Source organism: Passer montanus, unplaced genomic scaffold, assembly GCF_014805655.1.
Source record: "Passer montanus isolate IOZ18808 unplaced genomic scaffold, ASM1480565v1 scaffold2, whole genome shotgun sequence".
NCBI classification, from domain to species: Eukaryota; Metazoa; Chordata; class Aves; order Passeriformes; family Passeridae; genus Passer; species Passer montanus.
The window spans coordinates 23,394,395-23,407,568 of NW_024366591.1; the positions used below are offsets into that span (position 1 = coordinate 23,394,395).

Sequence of the window (13,174 nt, forward strand, 5' to 3'; positions counted from 1 at the left end):
AGAAGGAAATTCACCTTCCCCTAACTGGTGGGTCAGGCAGGGCAAATGCCATACTACAATGGCACTTTTTGTTTCAGCCTGAGTTACCTAATAGCTCAGAGCTCACAGAATGCTTTTCACTGCAGCTGGGAGGGTGGGCCTGGCAGAAGAGAAGAGAAGAGAAGAGAGAAAGGAATTAGTTCCCCATTCCAATCTTCCAAAGGCCAAGGTTTGGAAACTCCACCAGCATGGAGCTCATTTATCAACAAATTCACAAATTCAGATTTGGGAAAAAATACTAATGCACTAACTGGTTTTCTCTCATTCTCTTTTCTTTCTCTCACATTATTTTCCTAGCTCTCTCCCTCCCTCCTACTCCCAGCATCTCTTAATAAATGCCCACACCAACCTAAATACAAACCTTTGGCTTTTTTTTTTTTTTTTTTTGACTTTTCATGTCAGCACCATATCTCAGTGAAGCTGAATCTGCAAGTATACCCTTGGTGTCTTCCTGGTATCTCCAAACTGGCAATGAGCTAGAAGATACCATTCCTAATCTAGACATGGAAAATGCTTACTGCTTTCACTTCAGTTATGTTCACATGATGTCCTCCAGCTTTGTAGCAACCGCAGCATTTTTTTTAAGTGTTTGCTTTTTAAATATTCCCAAATACCATTGATCTCTGCTCAGGCAAAAAAACCCCAACATACTGAAATGCAGGAAAACAGTTATGCTGTGCAATGCTTTCTAGATTTCACCTTGTGATTCCTCAGCTCCACAGATTATTGTAATCAAACTAGGTATATCAAAGCTGCTTTGGAGGTATCATTTAATATTCAAAGGAATACCAAGTCATCTCCTGTTATATGCATAAAATTCAGAACTTCCTCGGAAAACCTGAACTTATTTTCTTTCCTCCTGCTTTTCAAAACCAACCAGGGCCAACAAATGCAAAGAAAAAAAGAGTAAACTTTGAAGCTGAAATTTAAAGCAATGAAAGTCAGGAAGTTCAAAAGTTAATGCTCCTATGGCTGTGTTAACTTGGCCATGTTGCAAATAGATCATGCAAATACTTCAAGCTATTTTGTTAAAGGCCTATAGTACTGTGCCATAAAGCATAATAAAACATGCTGTTTTCTTTTCATGTGGAAACCAACTTGTATGAGGAACAGTACAATATATTTCTACTGCTAATGCTGACTTTGCCACCACAAGTCAAGTATGTCTGCCTCAAGGCGCTTTTCTGTTCTGACAATGCTGGTGTCCCATTGGAATCCAGCTTCCCCTTAGTTCACCCAAGAGCTTACATACTGACCCCCGCAGAAACAAAGGACAACTTCTCTCCTGACTCGTTTGCCTCATCACAAAGTAATCTGTCTTTCCCCTTGAGATCAAAGAACACTTGTCACAATTTTTTCATCCCTCACTTACATGAAATTTAAACAAATGGCCTTGTCGATCATTTCCTTTCTGTACTTCACTATCCTGGTTTTTACCAAGGAGCATATTGATACCCCAATGCAGTAAACAAGATGATCTCACATCTCTCAAATCACCACTAAGATGATTAAATACATATATGTAAAATATTCTGATTTAACAAAGAATTTATTTTACTCTCTTTGTACTCTTTTGTTTGTCTTCTGTGTTTTAAATATACATATTGCAATGTGCTAAGGTTAAAGGAGATCAGCCCTCAGAAAATGTGCCTTATTCTTGGTCAAATATGTTATGTTTTTTAGCTGCATTGAGAGCAGCTAACCCACCAACCCTGGGTCAATGTTAAGTAAGCGACGTCTGAAAAACCATCAGTTGCACTATTCTCTCTGTCTTGGAGAAGCATACTCATCAGCTGCATTCTTCATCCCAGAACTAAAGGGACTTTAAAGGATTTAAGGACAAGGATTGTGGTTTTGAACTATATTCAAAAAGCTCAGGAAGAGAAAAACAGCTCTAATGTGTTCACCATACCCTTACTCGATGCGACCTTTGTACTAATTAGTTTTCAAGCACTGAAGTCTTCAGAGAAGTACAACCTGTTTAAGAATGAATGAATACCTGACTCAGATCCTGGTCTGACAGAACGGGATGGAATAGTTTGGGCACACTGAAAGCATTGTATATGGATTCAGCTACATGACAACTTGATTTATTGGCAATCCAAAAGTTCCTAGGTTGAGGTTTGAATTATTCCAGAAAACATGGCAAGCTCTTCCTACAAGCTCTTCCAAGTTTAGCCACTTGTTCACTGGTGCCAATTTTGCTCAGATACTTTTCAGCCAACTTTTCTTCACTTTTGGTCTTACCCAAGCTGTAGGAGCCAGATGTAATGGTAGGAGACCAGTTATTACCTGCAGTGTCTGCCAGCATAATCCACCCTGTGTGACCTGTCCGTCATACACATGTCATACAAAATTAGAGGTAACGTTGCACAGGTCCTTCAGAAAAGGAGAGAAACTACTGCAGATTTTCAGTACACTTCTCAGTGTGCAGCTAGTAAGAAGAACTCAAGTCACTTTTGTGTTTTTTGGATCCTTCTTCATCTCTCAGGAGAGACATATTCAATTGACAGTGTTGTAAGTGACACAGAGTACCAGAAAGATGAGAAAATTAAACTGAACATTATTCACAGATAATTGACTGACTTCTTCATTATCAAAACGTTGATAATTTTTATCAGTAAAAATACCTGTTATCCACTGTGCTCCTTCACAAATCTGAAAGGCAAGAGCACGTTTATGCTGTGTGCGTGTGCAGAGACCTGAGGATGAAAAGAGGCTCTTTGTGACCAACTGCAATGACTGCAGAGTGACATCGATCCAGCTCTGCCAAATTCTGCATGGCTTCAGCCACAGCAGCCTGAGGTGACGCTGTATTCACTCCTCCAGCAAAAGCCATTCCCTGAGCAGAGGGGTTGTCAGCCTTGGGACAAGCCCACAAAGATTTAAGCTTAGGCCTAAATTGGATCATGGTGGTTTGGCCTGTTACTGTCAGTGCAACAATTCAGAATAATGAAGGTGAGTCTGAATATGCCTTAGTAGGACAGGAGGCTCAATTAATGCCAAGAAGCAACAGGTGGACAGAGCAATAAGACAGGTTGGAAGGAGATGAACAAGGTAATATGAGCAGGTAATATGAACATGATTTTAGCCCAGCACCTGTCTACCTATTAACAGCTGGCAGAGTCTTGTAGGCATTGTGGAAGATGGGAATTATGTTAAAACAGTACTAAAATAAAATAAAACTGAAAAAAACCTGCCACAAAGCCCCAGCAATAAAAAAGGGTTCTGCTTTTCTGTGGTAGCTTTTCTCCTGGTAGTAGATCAAAGGTATTCAGTTATAAATATCTGACTTTTCCACAGATAATATCTATGAATGATCATGAACAAATAATTTGGTCTATGAAAACAGCCCAAGCTGAAGTCATCAGCTAATTGTACAACACTAGTATTTTTACACAATGCACTGAGGCTATTCCAATTAAAACCACCTGCATTAAGTGCATGCAAATGACTATGCTACAAATAATTTTTTAAATTGTGTTCAAAACTTTTGAAAAAAAAAGTGGAAAGAGAAGGTAATAAGTGCACATCATAGTCTAATTAGAGAATTACCAAGTAAATCCGTACACCAACAGTGAACAGCTGTGCTTTTTCCTAGCTTCATACATTTCTGTTCTCCCACATTACTGAAGCTAATTTGTTTAGAATTTTAGCAACAACTTCAAGCAGCTGTTCTAACAATTGTAAACTACATCAGATAACTAAGAACTTCAGTAATCTATTTCTCTCATAGTAAGGATGCAAAGGATTATTTGTAGTCCAAACTACTTGATGGTGAAAATGAAATAATAAGTTTTTTGTGGTCCAGATATTATCCAACTAGTGAAAAAAGAATTTGTTAGAGGTCAGATAAAAAGACATACAGTGCTGCAGTGTAAGATCTCACAAACACTGGCTATAAACTAAAGACCTATTCACATGCATTTGTATCATCAGGGAGCCAAATTTACTTTGTTTCTGGTTACTTTAATTTTCAGTGCCTTTGGAATACGTCAGTAGACATGTCAGTGAAAGAAAATGCTGCTTGGAAAAGAGTCCCTTTTTTTTCTTCTTTTTTCCCCCTCTTCTTTCCTTTTTTTTAGGGGTATACGGAAAAGAATAATAACTTAGAAAAGGCAAACTACAGATAAAATCCTTTCTAATAAACACATAGGAAAATATACTGCACATACTGTGCACTTTAGTTACTAGGTGCTATTTAGCATCACAGAAGCAAACTCCTATGCTATGTAGTGAGACTACTTTTTATGCATATGATTTAGATTTGATTATTCAAATACTAATGAACATTTACAACACAACATTAATTAAAAACCCTGTTAATATTGTAGGGCTAAAATGTCATTCAGGGAAATTAATCATAAAAGGATAAATGATCAATAGTATTTATACCCAAGAACATGCATTTGGTTGTATACTTGTAACAACAACAGCCACAATTAGAAATTACATTAAGAATATTTGATTTTGTTTTTGTCTCTTGCATTATGCTCTTAGCACTAGTCAGAATAGCTGTATTTACAGCATAAAGTATGTAAATAAACCTCAAACTATCAGCTAATAATATATTTTTCTTTATTAACCAAGGGGGACAACATCAGAGGCAATACAGCTCTTAAAATACTGCCATAAGAAGGAACCACTTGACAGATCATATTTCAGCTCACATGTAGGCCAATTTTGTCTCTTTTTTCAGGTTTGAAAATTTGACTGGTAATATCTCACTATAGATCTTTAGTATATCTAAAGGGATTTTATTATTTTATTATTATTATTATTAATACTGTTATATTAAAATGCATAATTTGAAAATATTGGAAAATATAGTTTAATTTTAAAGGTGTTTTATATACAAAATAGTTGAACTAGTTTTCCAGAAGCAATCAATTAACTTGTCGAGGTTTGTTTTTCCAAATTCATACCATTTTGTTTATATTTGCTGTCCTCCAGTAAATTCTTTAGCCAGCAGGCAATTACTTGGAATAAGGAATTCTTCCAATTTATTTTGGATGGTTTTATATACCCATCTCAAGTATTAAATTAAAAAAAACTCTTTAGTTTAGGAAAATATAACAACCAAGATTCCCTAAACTCTCAAAGCATTCAAAACAAAAATAAAGAGACAGCTTCACAGTGAAGGATGAATTTCACGTACCCAGGGCAATGCCCAGGAGTTACAATAAAGTACAATAAAGAACATTTTTAACGCATCTGCAGCCATTCTTCCCACAAGACTTCGTGCATTCACCCCTACTCCAGACAAGTGAGAAAGTGTCCTTTGTCTCCGGCTCAACATGCCAAATCTCCTGCATCTTTCGACTCTCCTCCCTTCTCTCCTGTCTCCCCGACCTGATCCTGGAATGTTCTGGCCACGAGGTTAAGAAAGATTCCCCCATTTATCACAACCTGCCAAGCACAACAGGGTCACAGTCCCAGCCCCAGCGCTATCACTTAGCTAATCCAGCCGCGGCACAGGCACGAAACTTCAAAGATATTTTGCCACGGGCAAAAGTTAGTCCTTATTTGCTTTAAAATCCAAGTATCAATCAGCTTCAGTGGAGCTAACAGTTTGAATGTTCAGAGCAACATGGACATTTGGTTCTTAGCTGTGGCTGTAATTGAATGCAGAGCTCACCTGGGATAGCAGTATAAATACTTCAAGCACAGCAAAAATCTCATAATGGGACAATTCATTTTATCCACGAGAACACCCTTGCTGAAAAGAATTGTTCAATCATTCATGTAAACACACAAAACAACTTCTGATGCATGTGTGCAAATAAATACAGATAATACACACAGAATCTCTGTTTATGTTAAATCACTTCAGATTATTTTACCTTCCAAAGGTTTTACTATGAGTTATACCAGATGAGTAAGCAAACTTATGTGATTGTAAAGGTCATTTAATGACTTACAAGTCTTGACTTATGCCTGAAATTAATGTGAAAAACAATTACAGATTTACAATGAGAACAAGAAAAGGACTTTTCTTCAATATCTAGGAAGCAAATAATTGATTAACCCTTGGTAAAATAATATATGAATTTTACTATCCTGGGATTCTGGGATTTCTGTTCAACCTAATGCAAACAATACAATAATTAGGCTTTTTAAATCAATCCAGATTCTTCTTCAATGTGTATTGTTAACTGCATCCTCTGGGGCTGAAAAGGGATCCATCTTAAAATCACCTTTTAAAAAAATCTTTACCTTTTCTGCAGATATTTACTTATAATTGAATACTATTTAATTATGTATTAATTCAGAGCAATGAATTAATATTGCAAAGAGAAATAAACCACATAGATATTATCTTTCCTGTTAAGTTATTACTGAAATGTATATTATTTATTTTTTCCAGCAATATGATTTAAAATATCTTTAATAAAATAAAACATAAAAAGGAAGCAAGTAGCATATTAGTTATAGCATTAAATTCTGCAAACTGCTTACGTACCTTTTGTACATAAATTTAATGCAGCCATGCTCTCCTTTTATTTAAAAATACTGAAACAACATGTTAAAATTTTAATCCCTTGTTAATAACATTTACTAAATAAGTGTCACAATTCAAAGCTTAAAACTGAGCAAAGTGCTAATTATTTCCTATATTCTCCCAAAGCAAATGTAAATTTAATAAAATTTATGTATAGCTATTCACAACAGAAAAAAAAAGGATAAAAATGATAGGTAAGCTTGTGAACAAGACAGTATGCAGTGTGGTTTTTCATCTGCTTTTTCTATTTAACAGTATGTTCAGACATTTTCACAAACCACATTCTGTTTAAGAAAATAACCTTGACTTCTAATTTTTGTAACAGATGAATTTGCTTCCTTGTATGTGCACTCTGACACGCATATATATGTTTGTGCATGATCACACAAACATACAAACATACAGATGTTTTCCAAACCCAAATTCAAGTTCCTTTGCCTGATATTACCCACATTCACACAAGGTTGCTGCTATTTGATTTGCTGTACCATTTAACAAGATATACCTTTGTAAGTCTCAAATTATCTTGGAAAAGTGCTTTGGCAAAAACTATTTTTTAATTTGGGAATTTAAAATATTACTTGGTTTATATACCCTTTTCAAATTTACATTTGATTTACTTTAGAAGAAATTGTAACGGCACAAAAGTTACTGAGACAGCCAAAAGCTGTTTAGCTGAAATGTATTTCAGAAAATAGTGAACAGACCAAGAAAAGAAAGATGTAACTGGATCCTGCTGCTTGCTGCTTACCAGACCACAGGCACAAAATCGAAGAACTTACTGGCTGTAAGAATTTTTATTTTTCTTCCAAAGAGGTTCCCTACCTATTACAGATCCCTGAGGCTGTAAATGCCTGTTTACAGCTGAACCAAACTGCCTTGCTCTTTCTTCCTGGGACTTTGCTGGCTGCTCTAGGACAATAAAGCAGCACTCCCAGAGTGAAGCCCGGCTGAGTTTCCCTGAATGAAACAGACATTTAAGGAGCAGTAATCTCCACGGCAGCTCCCACCGTGGCCCCTGCACTGCTGCTCTCACTGCTGCGCGGACCCCACGGCAGGGAACAGCGTCTGAGTACAACAGCAGCACATGCACATGGGTTCCCTGAAGAAAGCTTTAATCACAATTTATTCACAAAAAAACCCGGCCTGTTCAATTGAAAAGTGCGATTAAAATGATAGATGACATTACACAGACAGCAAACTTTGGAGGAGGTAGGACAGATGCTTTAGTATATTTACAATTCAGCATTATTTGTTCCAAATGCATGTCTAATCAACTTAGAAATTAAACAAATGGATTTGAATTAAGTATTAGGAAAATAAATTTATTTTGTTGTATCCACAGTTTTTGTAGTTTAGAGAGAATTAATTTGAATTCAGCTTATGTCTAGACACCTGTCTCAGCCTACTGGCCTTTAAGTGTCTCTTACAAATATGTTATCAAATAACACACCAAGGAAGTGCTCGCAGATTTGACAAAACGTGATATTTGCAGCACATTATAGAATGGCACATTTTATTTTTTACAGTACTTAGCAAGTGGTAAACTGTAGTAAACAAAAGCTGCTCCTGAAAGAGCCTGATGAATCCAGTCCTATGTCCTATCTAAACTCCTGCACTCCAGAGTCATGAATAAATACCTTGTTCCAAAACCAAGTTCGAAACTCTTACTACAGAAATTAAAATCAAATCTCCTTTTCAGAACAAAATCTGAATGGGAATTAATACTCATTTTATATTTCCCATTTTACCATTAAACAACATTTGCATCAATATTGCAAATTAAAATCCATCATAACCTTACCTTAGCAGTCTCTGAAGAACAGAAACCAATTCCCCAGATATGCAAAGTCAGTTTCCAGAACAAAAAAAAAGAGAGAGAATATCTGTTTCGTTTCACAATAATTAACTTCCACTGCAGAGCAGTTAAGGTGCGTAGGCAGGTTTTCGGGACCAAAAAGCTTTTGCATCAGTCGGCCAGGATTTTTTAAACTCAGGAAAACTGAAGACACTTTGTTCTTCCTTGAACTGTCATGCCGAGCCTAGCACAGTCCAGTTACTTAAGTTAACTAGGAGGAGATCTAGATAGTAAACAAGCTTGGCTCTGTCCAATGGCTTTCCACACCCTCCTGTTTATAGTAAGATGACTTGCATTCAGAGGTCACCCCATCAACAGCTCCTGTCTTTCAGTGGGTATCTAATGTGCTGCATTTATCCCAAGGCCCTTTTAATGAAACCACCTTCCTGGTCCCTGCTCGCCTGCTGTCGCTATGACACATCTGCTCCTTATTGTGCAAAGCCCTATTAAGTGTTAAAATATACAGAAAAGTCATACCTGGGCATATATTCTGCAAGTAATTCAGGTATTTATAAGTGCTTACCTTGTCTGTGAATATTAGCAACAGAAAGACTTTTTAAAGATCAAAGAATTTTGCCAGCAACATTCATCTTGTGAATAAAAGAAATTCAAGAGGAAGGAAGATGGATGTCATTGTTTGATCTGGATTTAAAACTTTTACAAATACTCCCCAGAAGGATAATGCATGTGCCTGTGCCAGATAATATTTACTTGAATATGTTAACATGCTGGAAACAAGAGATGAGGAGTGTCCTCGAGCTCTGCTGTAAAATGATACAGAGCCAAGAAAAACAAGGGTCAAGTGCCAGGACCCCAGTGAAAACACCAAGTCAGTTCTGGACTGAAAGAATACATGGAATTGATGGTTCTTACAAAACACAGTACATCTGCAGCAGTGTAGAGCCTCCTAGCTCTCATTTTTTAGGCATACAAGTGCTACTGGTTACAAGAGGTTTGTGATCCAACTGGCAATTGTTTTCTTTATACAGAACTGCAAACCAAAAGAATAAACCACTTGAAAATTGCCTATCACAACAGATAGATCTAAATTAACTGTATCTTACAATGAGGAAAAGGAAATGGTGTTTAGTATTTTCCTTCAGAAGTCCTACAAAAATAAGAATTTAAAATTTCTACCAGTACTTTTCCTCACTCCTTAGCCACCAGGCAGCATTAGGAATTTCAGTCTTGTTTCAGTGAGGATGTGCAACTGAAGATGGCACTCTCTCCCCATGCAAACACAAGGCTGACTGCTGCTCAGAAATGCTCTCTGAGTGAAAGTTACACCTGTAGCACATTTTCGGCACCATTTTTTGTCACCACGGCAGCATCAAAATGACAGACAGCAGCCTGGCTCTGCTAGAGCTAATAAAACATGATTGATGAACTGGGCTAGAAAGTCATGTCAGTTCAGATTAGGATATTTGTGCCATCATTTGACAGGTTCCACGCTTTATTATTAGAATGGACTGTCAGGACTATAAGGGCCACTAATAAATACATCCATCCAGATTCCCAGATGCCATTTTTTTTGTACTTAAACCTACTAATGAAATTTAAATATGAAAGTTTTTTTCATGTGAAATCTCACTCAATTTTTATAAAATACTTGCTCTTAGAAATACAATATACTTCCTTAAACAGGTGTCTGTCAGCTGCTATAATCTCATGCACTGAAATCCAAGTAATCCTCATTTTACTGCATTGTGTGGTATAATGAAGGCCCACCTCTTTGACAATGAAAACCCACTGAAGCATATTTAAAGTACTGGGGAGAACATAATCAGCTTTCAGATGTCGTTTCTGACATTAGCTTTGGCCATAAGCTCATTCTTAACTGCTCAAACAATACATCAGATGTGGAAGGTGGCTAATCAAGATTGGTTGGGGTTTTTGGCATAAAAAGAAAGGAAACAAAGGAAAAAGCTATTGCAGAAAATGCTGCCAAAGAAGACTGAAAGCACCAGGATGTACATGAACAGGGGGCTCCAAGGCTCCAATCCTACTTAATGAATTGCAGAGAACCCTCAGATTAGTGGAGAATCATCACAGTAGCAGGTAAGGAACAACATTTGTCTCTTCCTCTCCCAAGCATCAGGCAGACAAAAACCAGCCTGGGCTTGGACTCCACCAACAGTTAAGGAGCACACCACAACTCCCTCTGCCCTCCTCCGTGTGCGGGAAGTCCTCACTCAGCAGCTTCAATCCAAAGCAGATTGTTTTCCACTCCCTGTCACCATTTCACCTCTGTATTCCTGTCTTCTGTCACACACAAACACCAAGAATGAAAGGACCAAAGAAACAACCACCAGCCTTTCCCCTTTTCCCAGTTACATAAGACAATTTTATTGATTCTCAGGTCTGGATGCCTGGAGGCAAAGAACAGTCCCACACACTTGTAAAGGTGTTCATCACATAGCGGTGATAAAAAATTTCTATGCCAGAATTTGGTCCACAAACTAGTAGTGTCAAGAGACGACCAGAGAAAATTCTTACATCTACAGCATGTGCTACTTTGACAGACCGACTGACAAGGAAACCACTGTTCCAACACCCCTGAGATGGATTAACTTCTCCGCAAACTGAGATTCCTAAGGGGGAGATGTTTTTTATTGACACATAAATCAGAAGCTTCTTCATGCTCTTTATTTACAACATCATTCTAAGGACACAAATGTAGCATTTCTTACAAACAAATGTAAGAAGGGAAAACAGCAGACATTAGCAAAGAAAAATTGCAGTCACTTCAGAAAATACGAAAGTATGAAATGTCAAGTATTTTGAATTTCTCAAATAGTTCTCCAACCAAAACTGCTTGGTTCAGAGCCACAGTAGTGAAAATTACTTCTGATATTATTTTCTTCCTGTTCTAAACTTTGTATTAGATTCTGTTGTTCACTGTTGCCTGCAAAACAGAGAACACCAAACCAAAAAGAAAACCACATCAGCAAGCCTTTACATTTTAAGAAATGTCATGAACTGACATTGCCAAGTTGCAAGTGAGTTGCTTTTTTACTATTCCTTCAGATTTCATCATAGGATGTGAAGTACTTCTCAATGTATGTTGCAGCAGTGCATTTTGTTACCATTGAGCAACCTTCTCTAATACATCCTGAGAACCACCACAACCACTTCACATTTTGAGTCAGTATATTTATCAAGCAATAGAATGACAAAAAGCACAAAAAGAAGAATGTAAGTAGAGATACTTTTGAAGAAAGGGATGCCTTTGAGATTTTGGGTTGATCAACAGTTTTGTAACTGAAGATCAAATTCATGACAAGTCGGTATGTTCCTGAATTCTTTAGTGGATCTTGTATTCAGAGGGTTTGAAGATGCTTTGATCAAGTGAGCTGCATCCCCCTCTGATTCTCCCCTCTTCAAGGTCTGTCCACATTTCCCTGGCTGGCTGGCTCTGGCAAGTCACCACAGGCCCTGGGGGTGGCAAATTTTAGCCACAGAATGATAATGGTATAATGGCACCTCCAACATGCCTAGCTTTTTTAAAAAAAAACTTACTCAACTGCTTTTCTTGTTAGTTTGCATTTTTAGTTCTAAGATAAATGACAAATTCCCAGATCCAAACTTTTTCAAGAACTTTAAATTAGATTTAAATTCACAGCTTTCTCCAAGATGGCTTTGTTGACTTGTAACTTTTGTTTTGTTTGTTTCACCTGAGCTGTATTTTTGGCAATTCATCAGACTTTACAGAAAGAAAAACTACCATTTGAATTTCATTTCATGAGTGCCTCCCACCTGCTCTGGGACTTGTCTGTAAAATGAAGGGATTAAAGTAAAATTATTCATATTCTAATACTTCTATCCCTACATGATGCTATATCTATTAGACTCTCCAGCCACTACTAAAGCTGTGTTATGTTCTGCCTAGGCACTGTCCAGCTGGAGGCTTCTAAGAGCAAAGTCTGTGGTTCCATCACAGTCCCCACCAGTTTCCCTCTCCTTGTTCACCTCAGCTTTGCAGAGGCTCTTCTTGGATAGAGAGAACAATAACAAAACAGTGGATACTAGATGGATTTAAGTACATGCACTTTTTTCACAACTGAAACTGCTATCAAAAACTAAAACCCGAGTAAATCTCAGAAAAGTGATTGAAAACAGATGGAAAGATCTGTGATTCTATGATCCTAAATCTCAATAAAATAGTTGAAAAACTGATGGAAGCCAGCTAAATTTTAAGCTCAAAGAAAAAATAGACATCTGATCATATCAGATTTTCAGTGGTAACTGAAAAAGTTTATAAACATAAATAAGAATTACACATAGTAAACAGAAATTTATAAGAGCAACAAACCATACATATTTACAAATAACATTCCTGAAAGAGCTTTAAAACACCAGTTTTAAAATAGAAGTTTAGTGATCTTTCTATTTTGTCTTCTGTTTCCTCATCTGCAATTTCTGATTTATTTCTGCAGTCTTGCAATCGAGCCTTTAAACCAAAATATCAAGCCTTTAACTTGAAACATTAATGACCAACAAAATAAAATTGTTGCAACAAAGTATTTTGCCTCCCTCTTCCACTTCCACTTGTTTCATTGAATCTTTTTCTAAAAATTACTCATTTATGTGTCATTTACATCTACCATTTTAAGTGTCTGTGATATTAATTCTCATTTGAAATAAACAAAGAAATCTGAGTTTTACAAAATGCATGTCAAGTTCAAGGTGCAGCCTTTCTAAAAAGATTTTTCATGTAATTTCTTATTAGGAAAAGTTGATATATGACATCCTATCTCTCAAAGGCATTCAAGGGA

The 13,174-nt window shown here is 36.8% G+C and overlaps 1 protein-coding gene across 13 annotated transcripts in view; it reads right to left on the reverse strand.

Annotated features, from left to right (window-relative positions):
• The window catches only part of EYA4 (EYA transcriptional coactivator and phosphatase 4), a 141,239-nt gene that overhangs the window by 73,594 nt on the left and 54,471 nt on the right, over window positions 1–13,174 (reverse strand). The window contains exon 1 of one of the 13 annotated variants that reach the window (XM_039707595.1): window positions 8,346–8,492. The exons of the other annotated variants lie outside the window; for them this stretch is intronic. The gene's annotated coding sequence lies outside the window, so the exon portion shown is untranslated. Of the gene's footprint in view, window positions 1–8,345; window positions 8,493–13,174 lie in introns of those variants that run through there. 13 annotated transcript variants of the gene reach the window in all.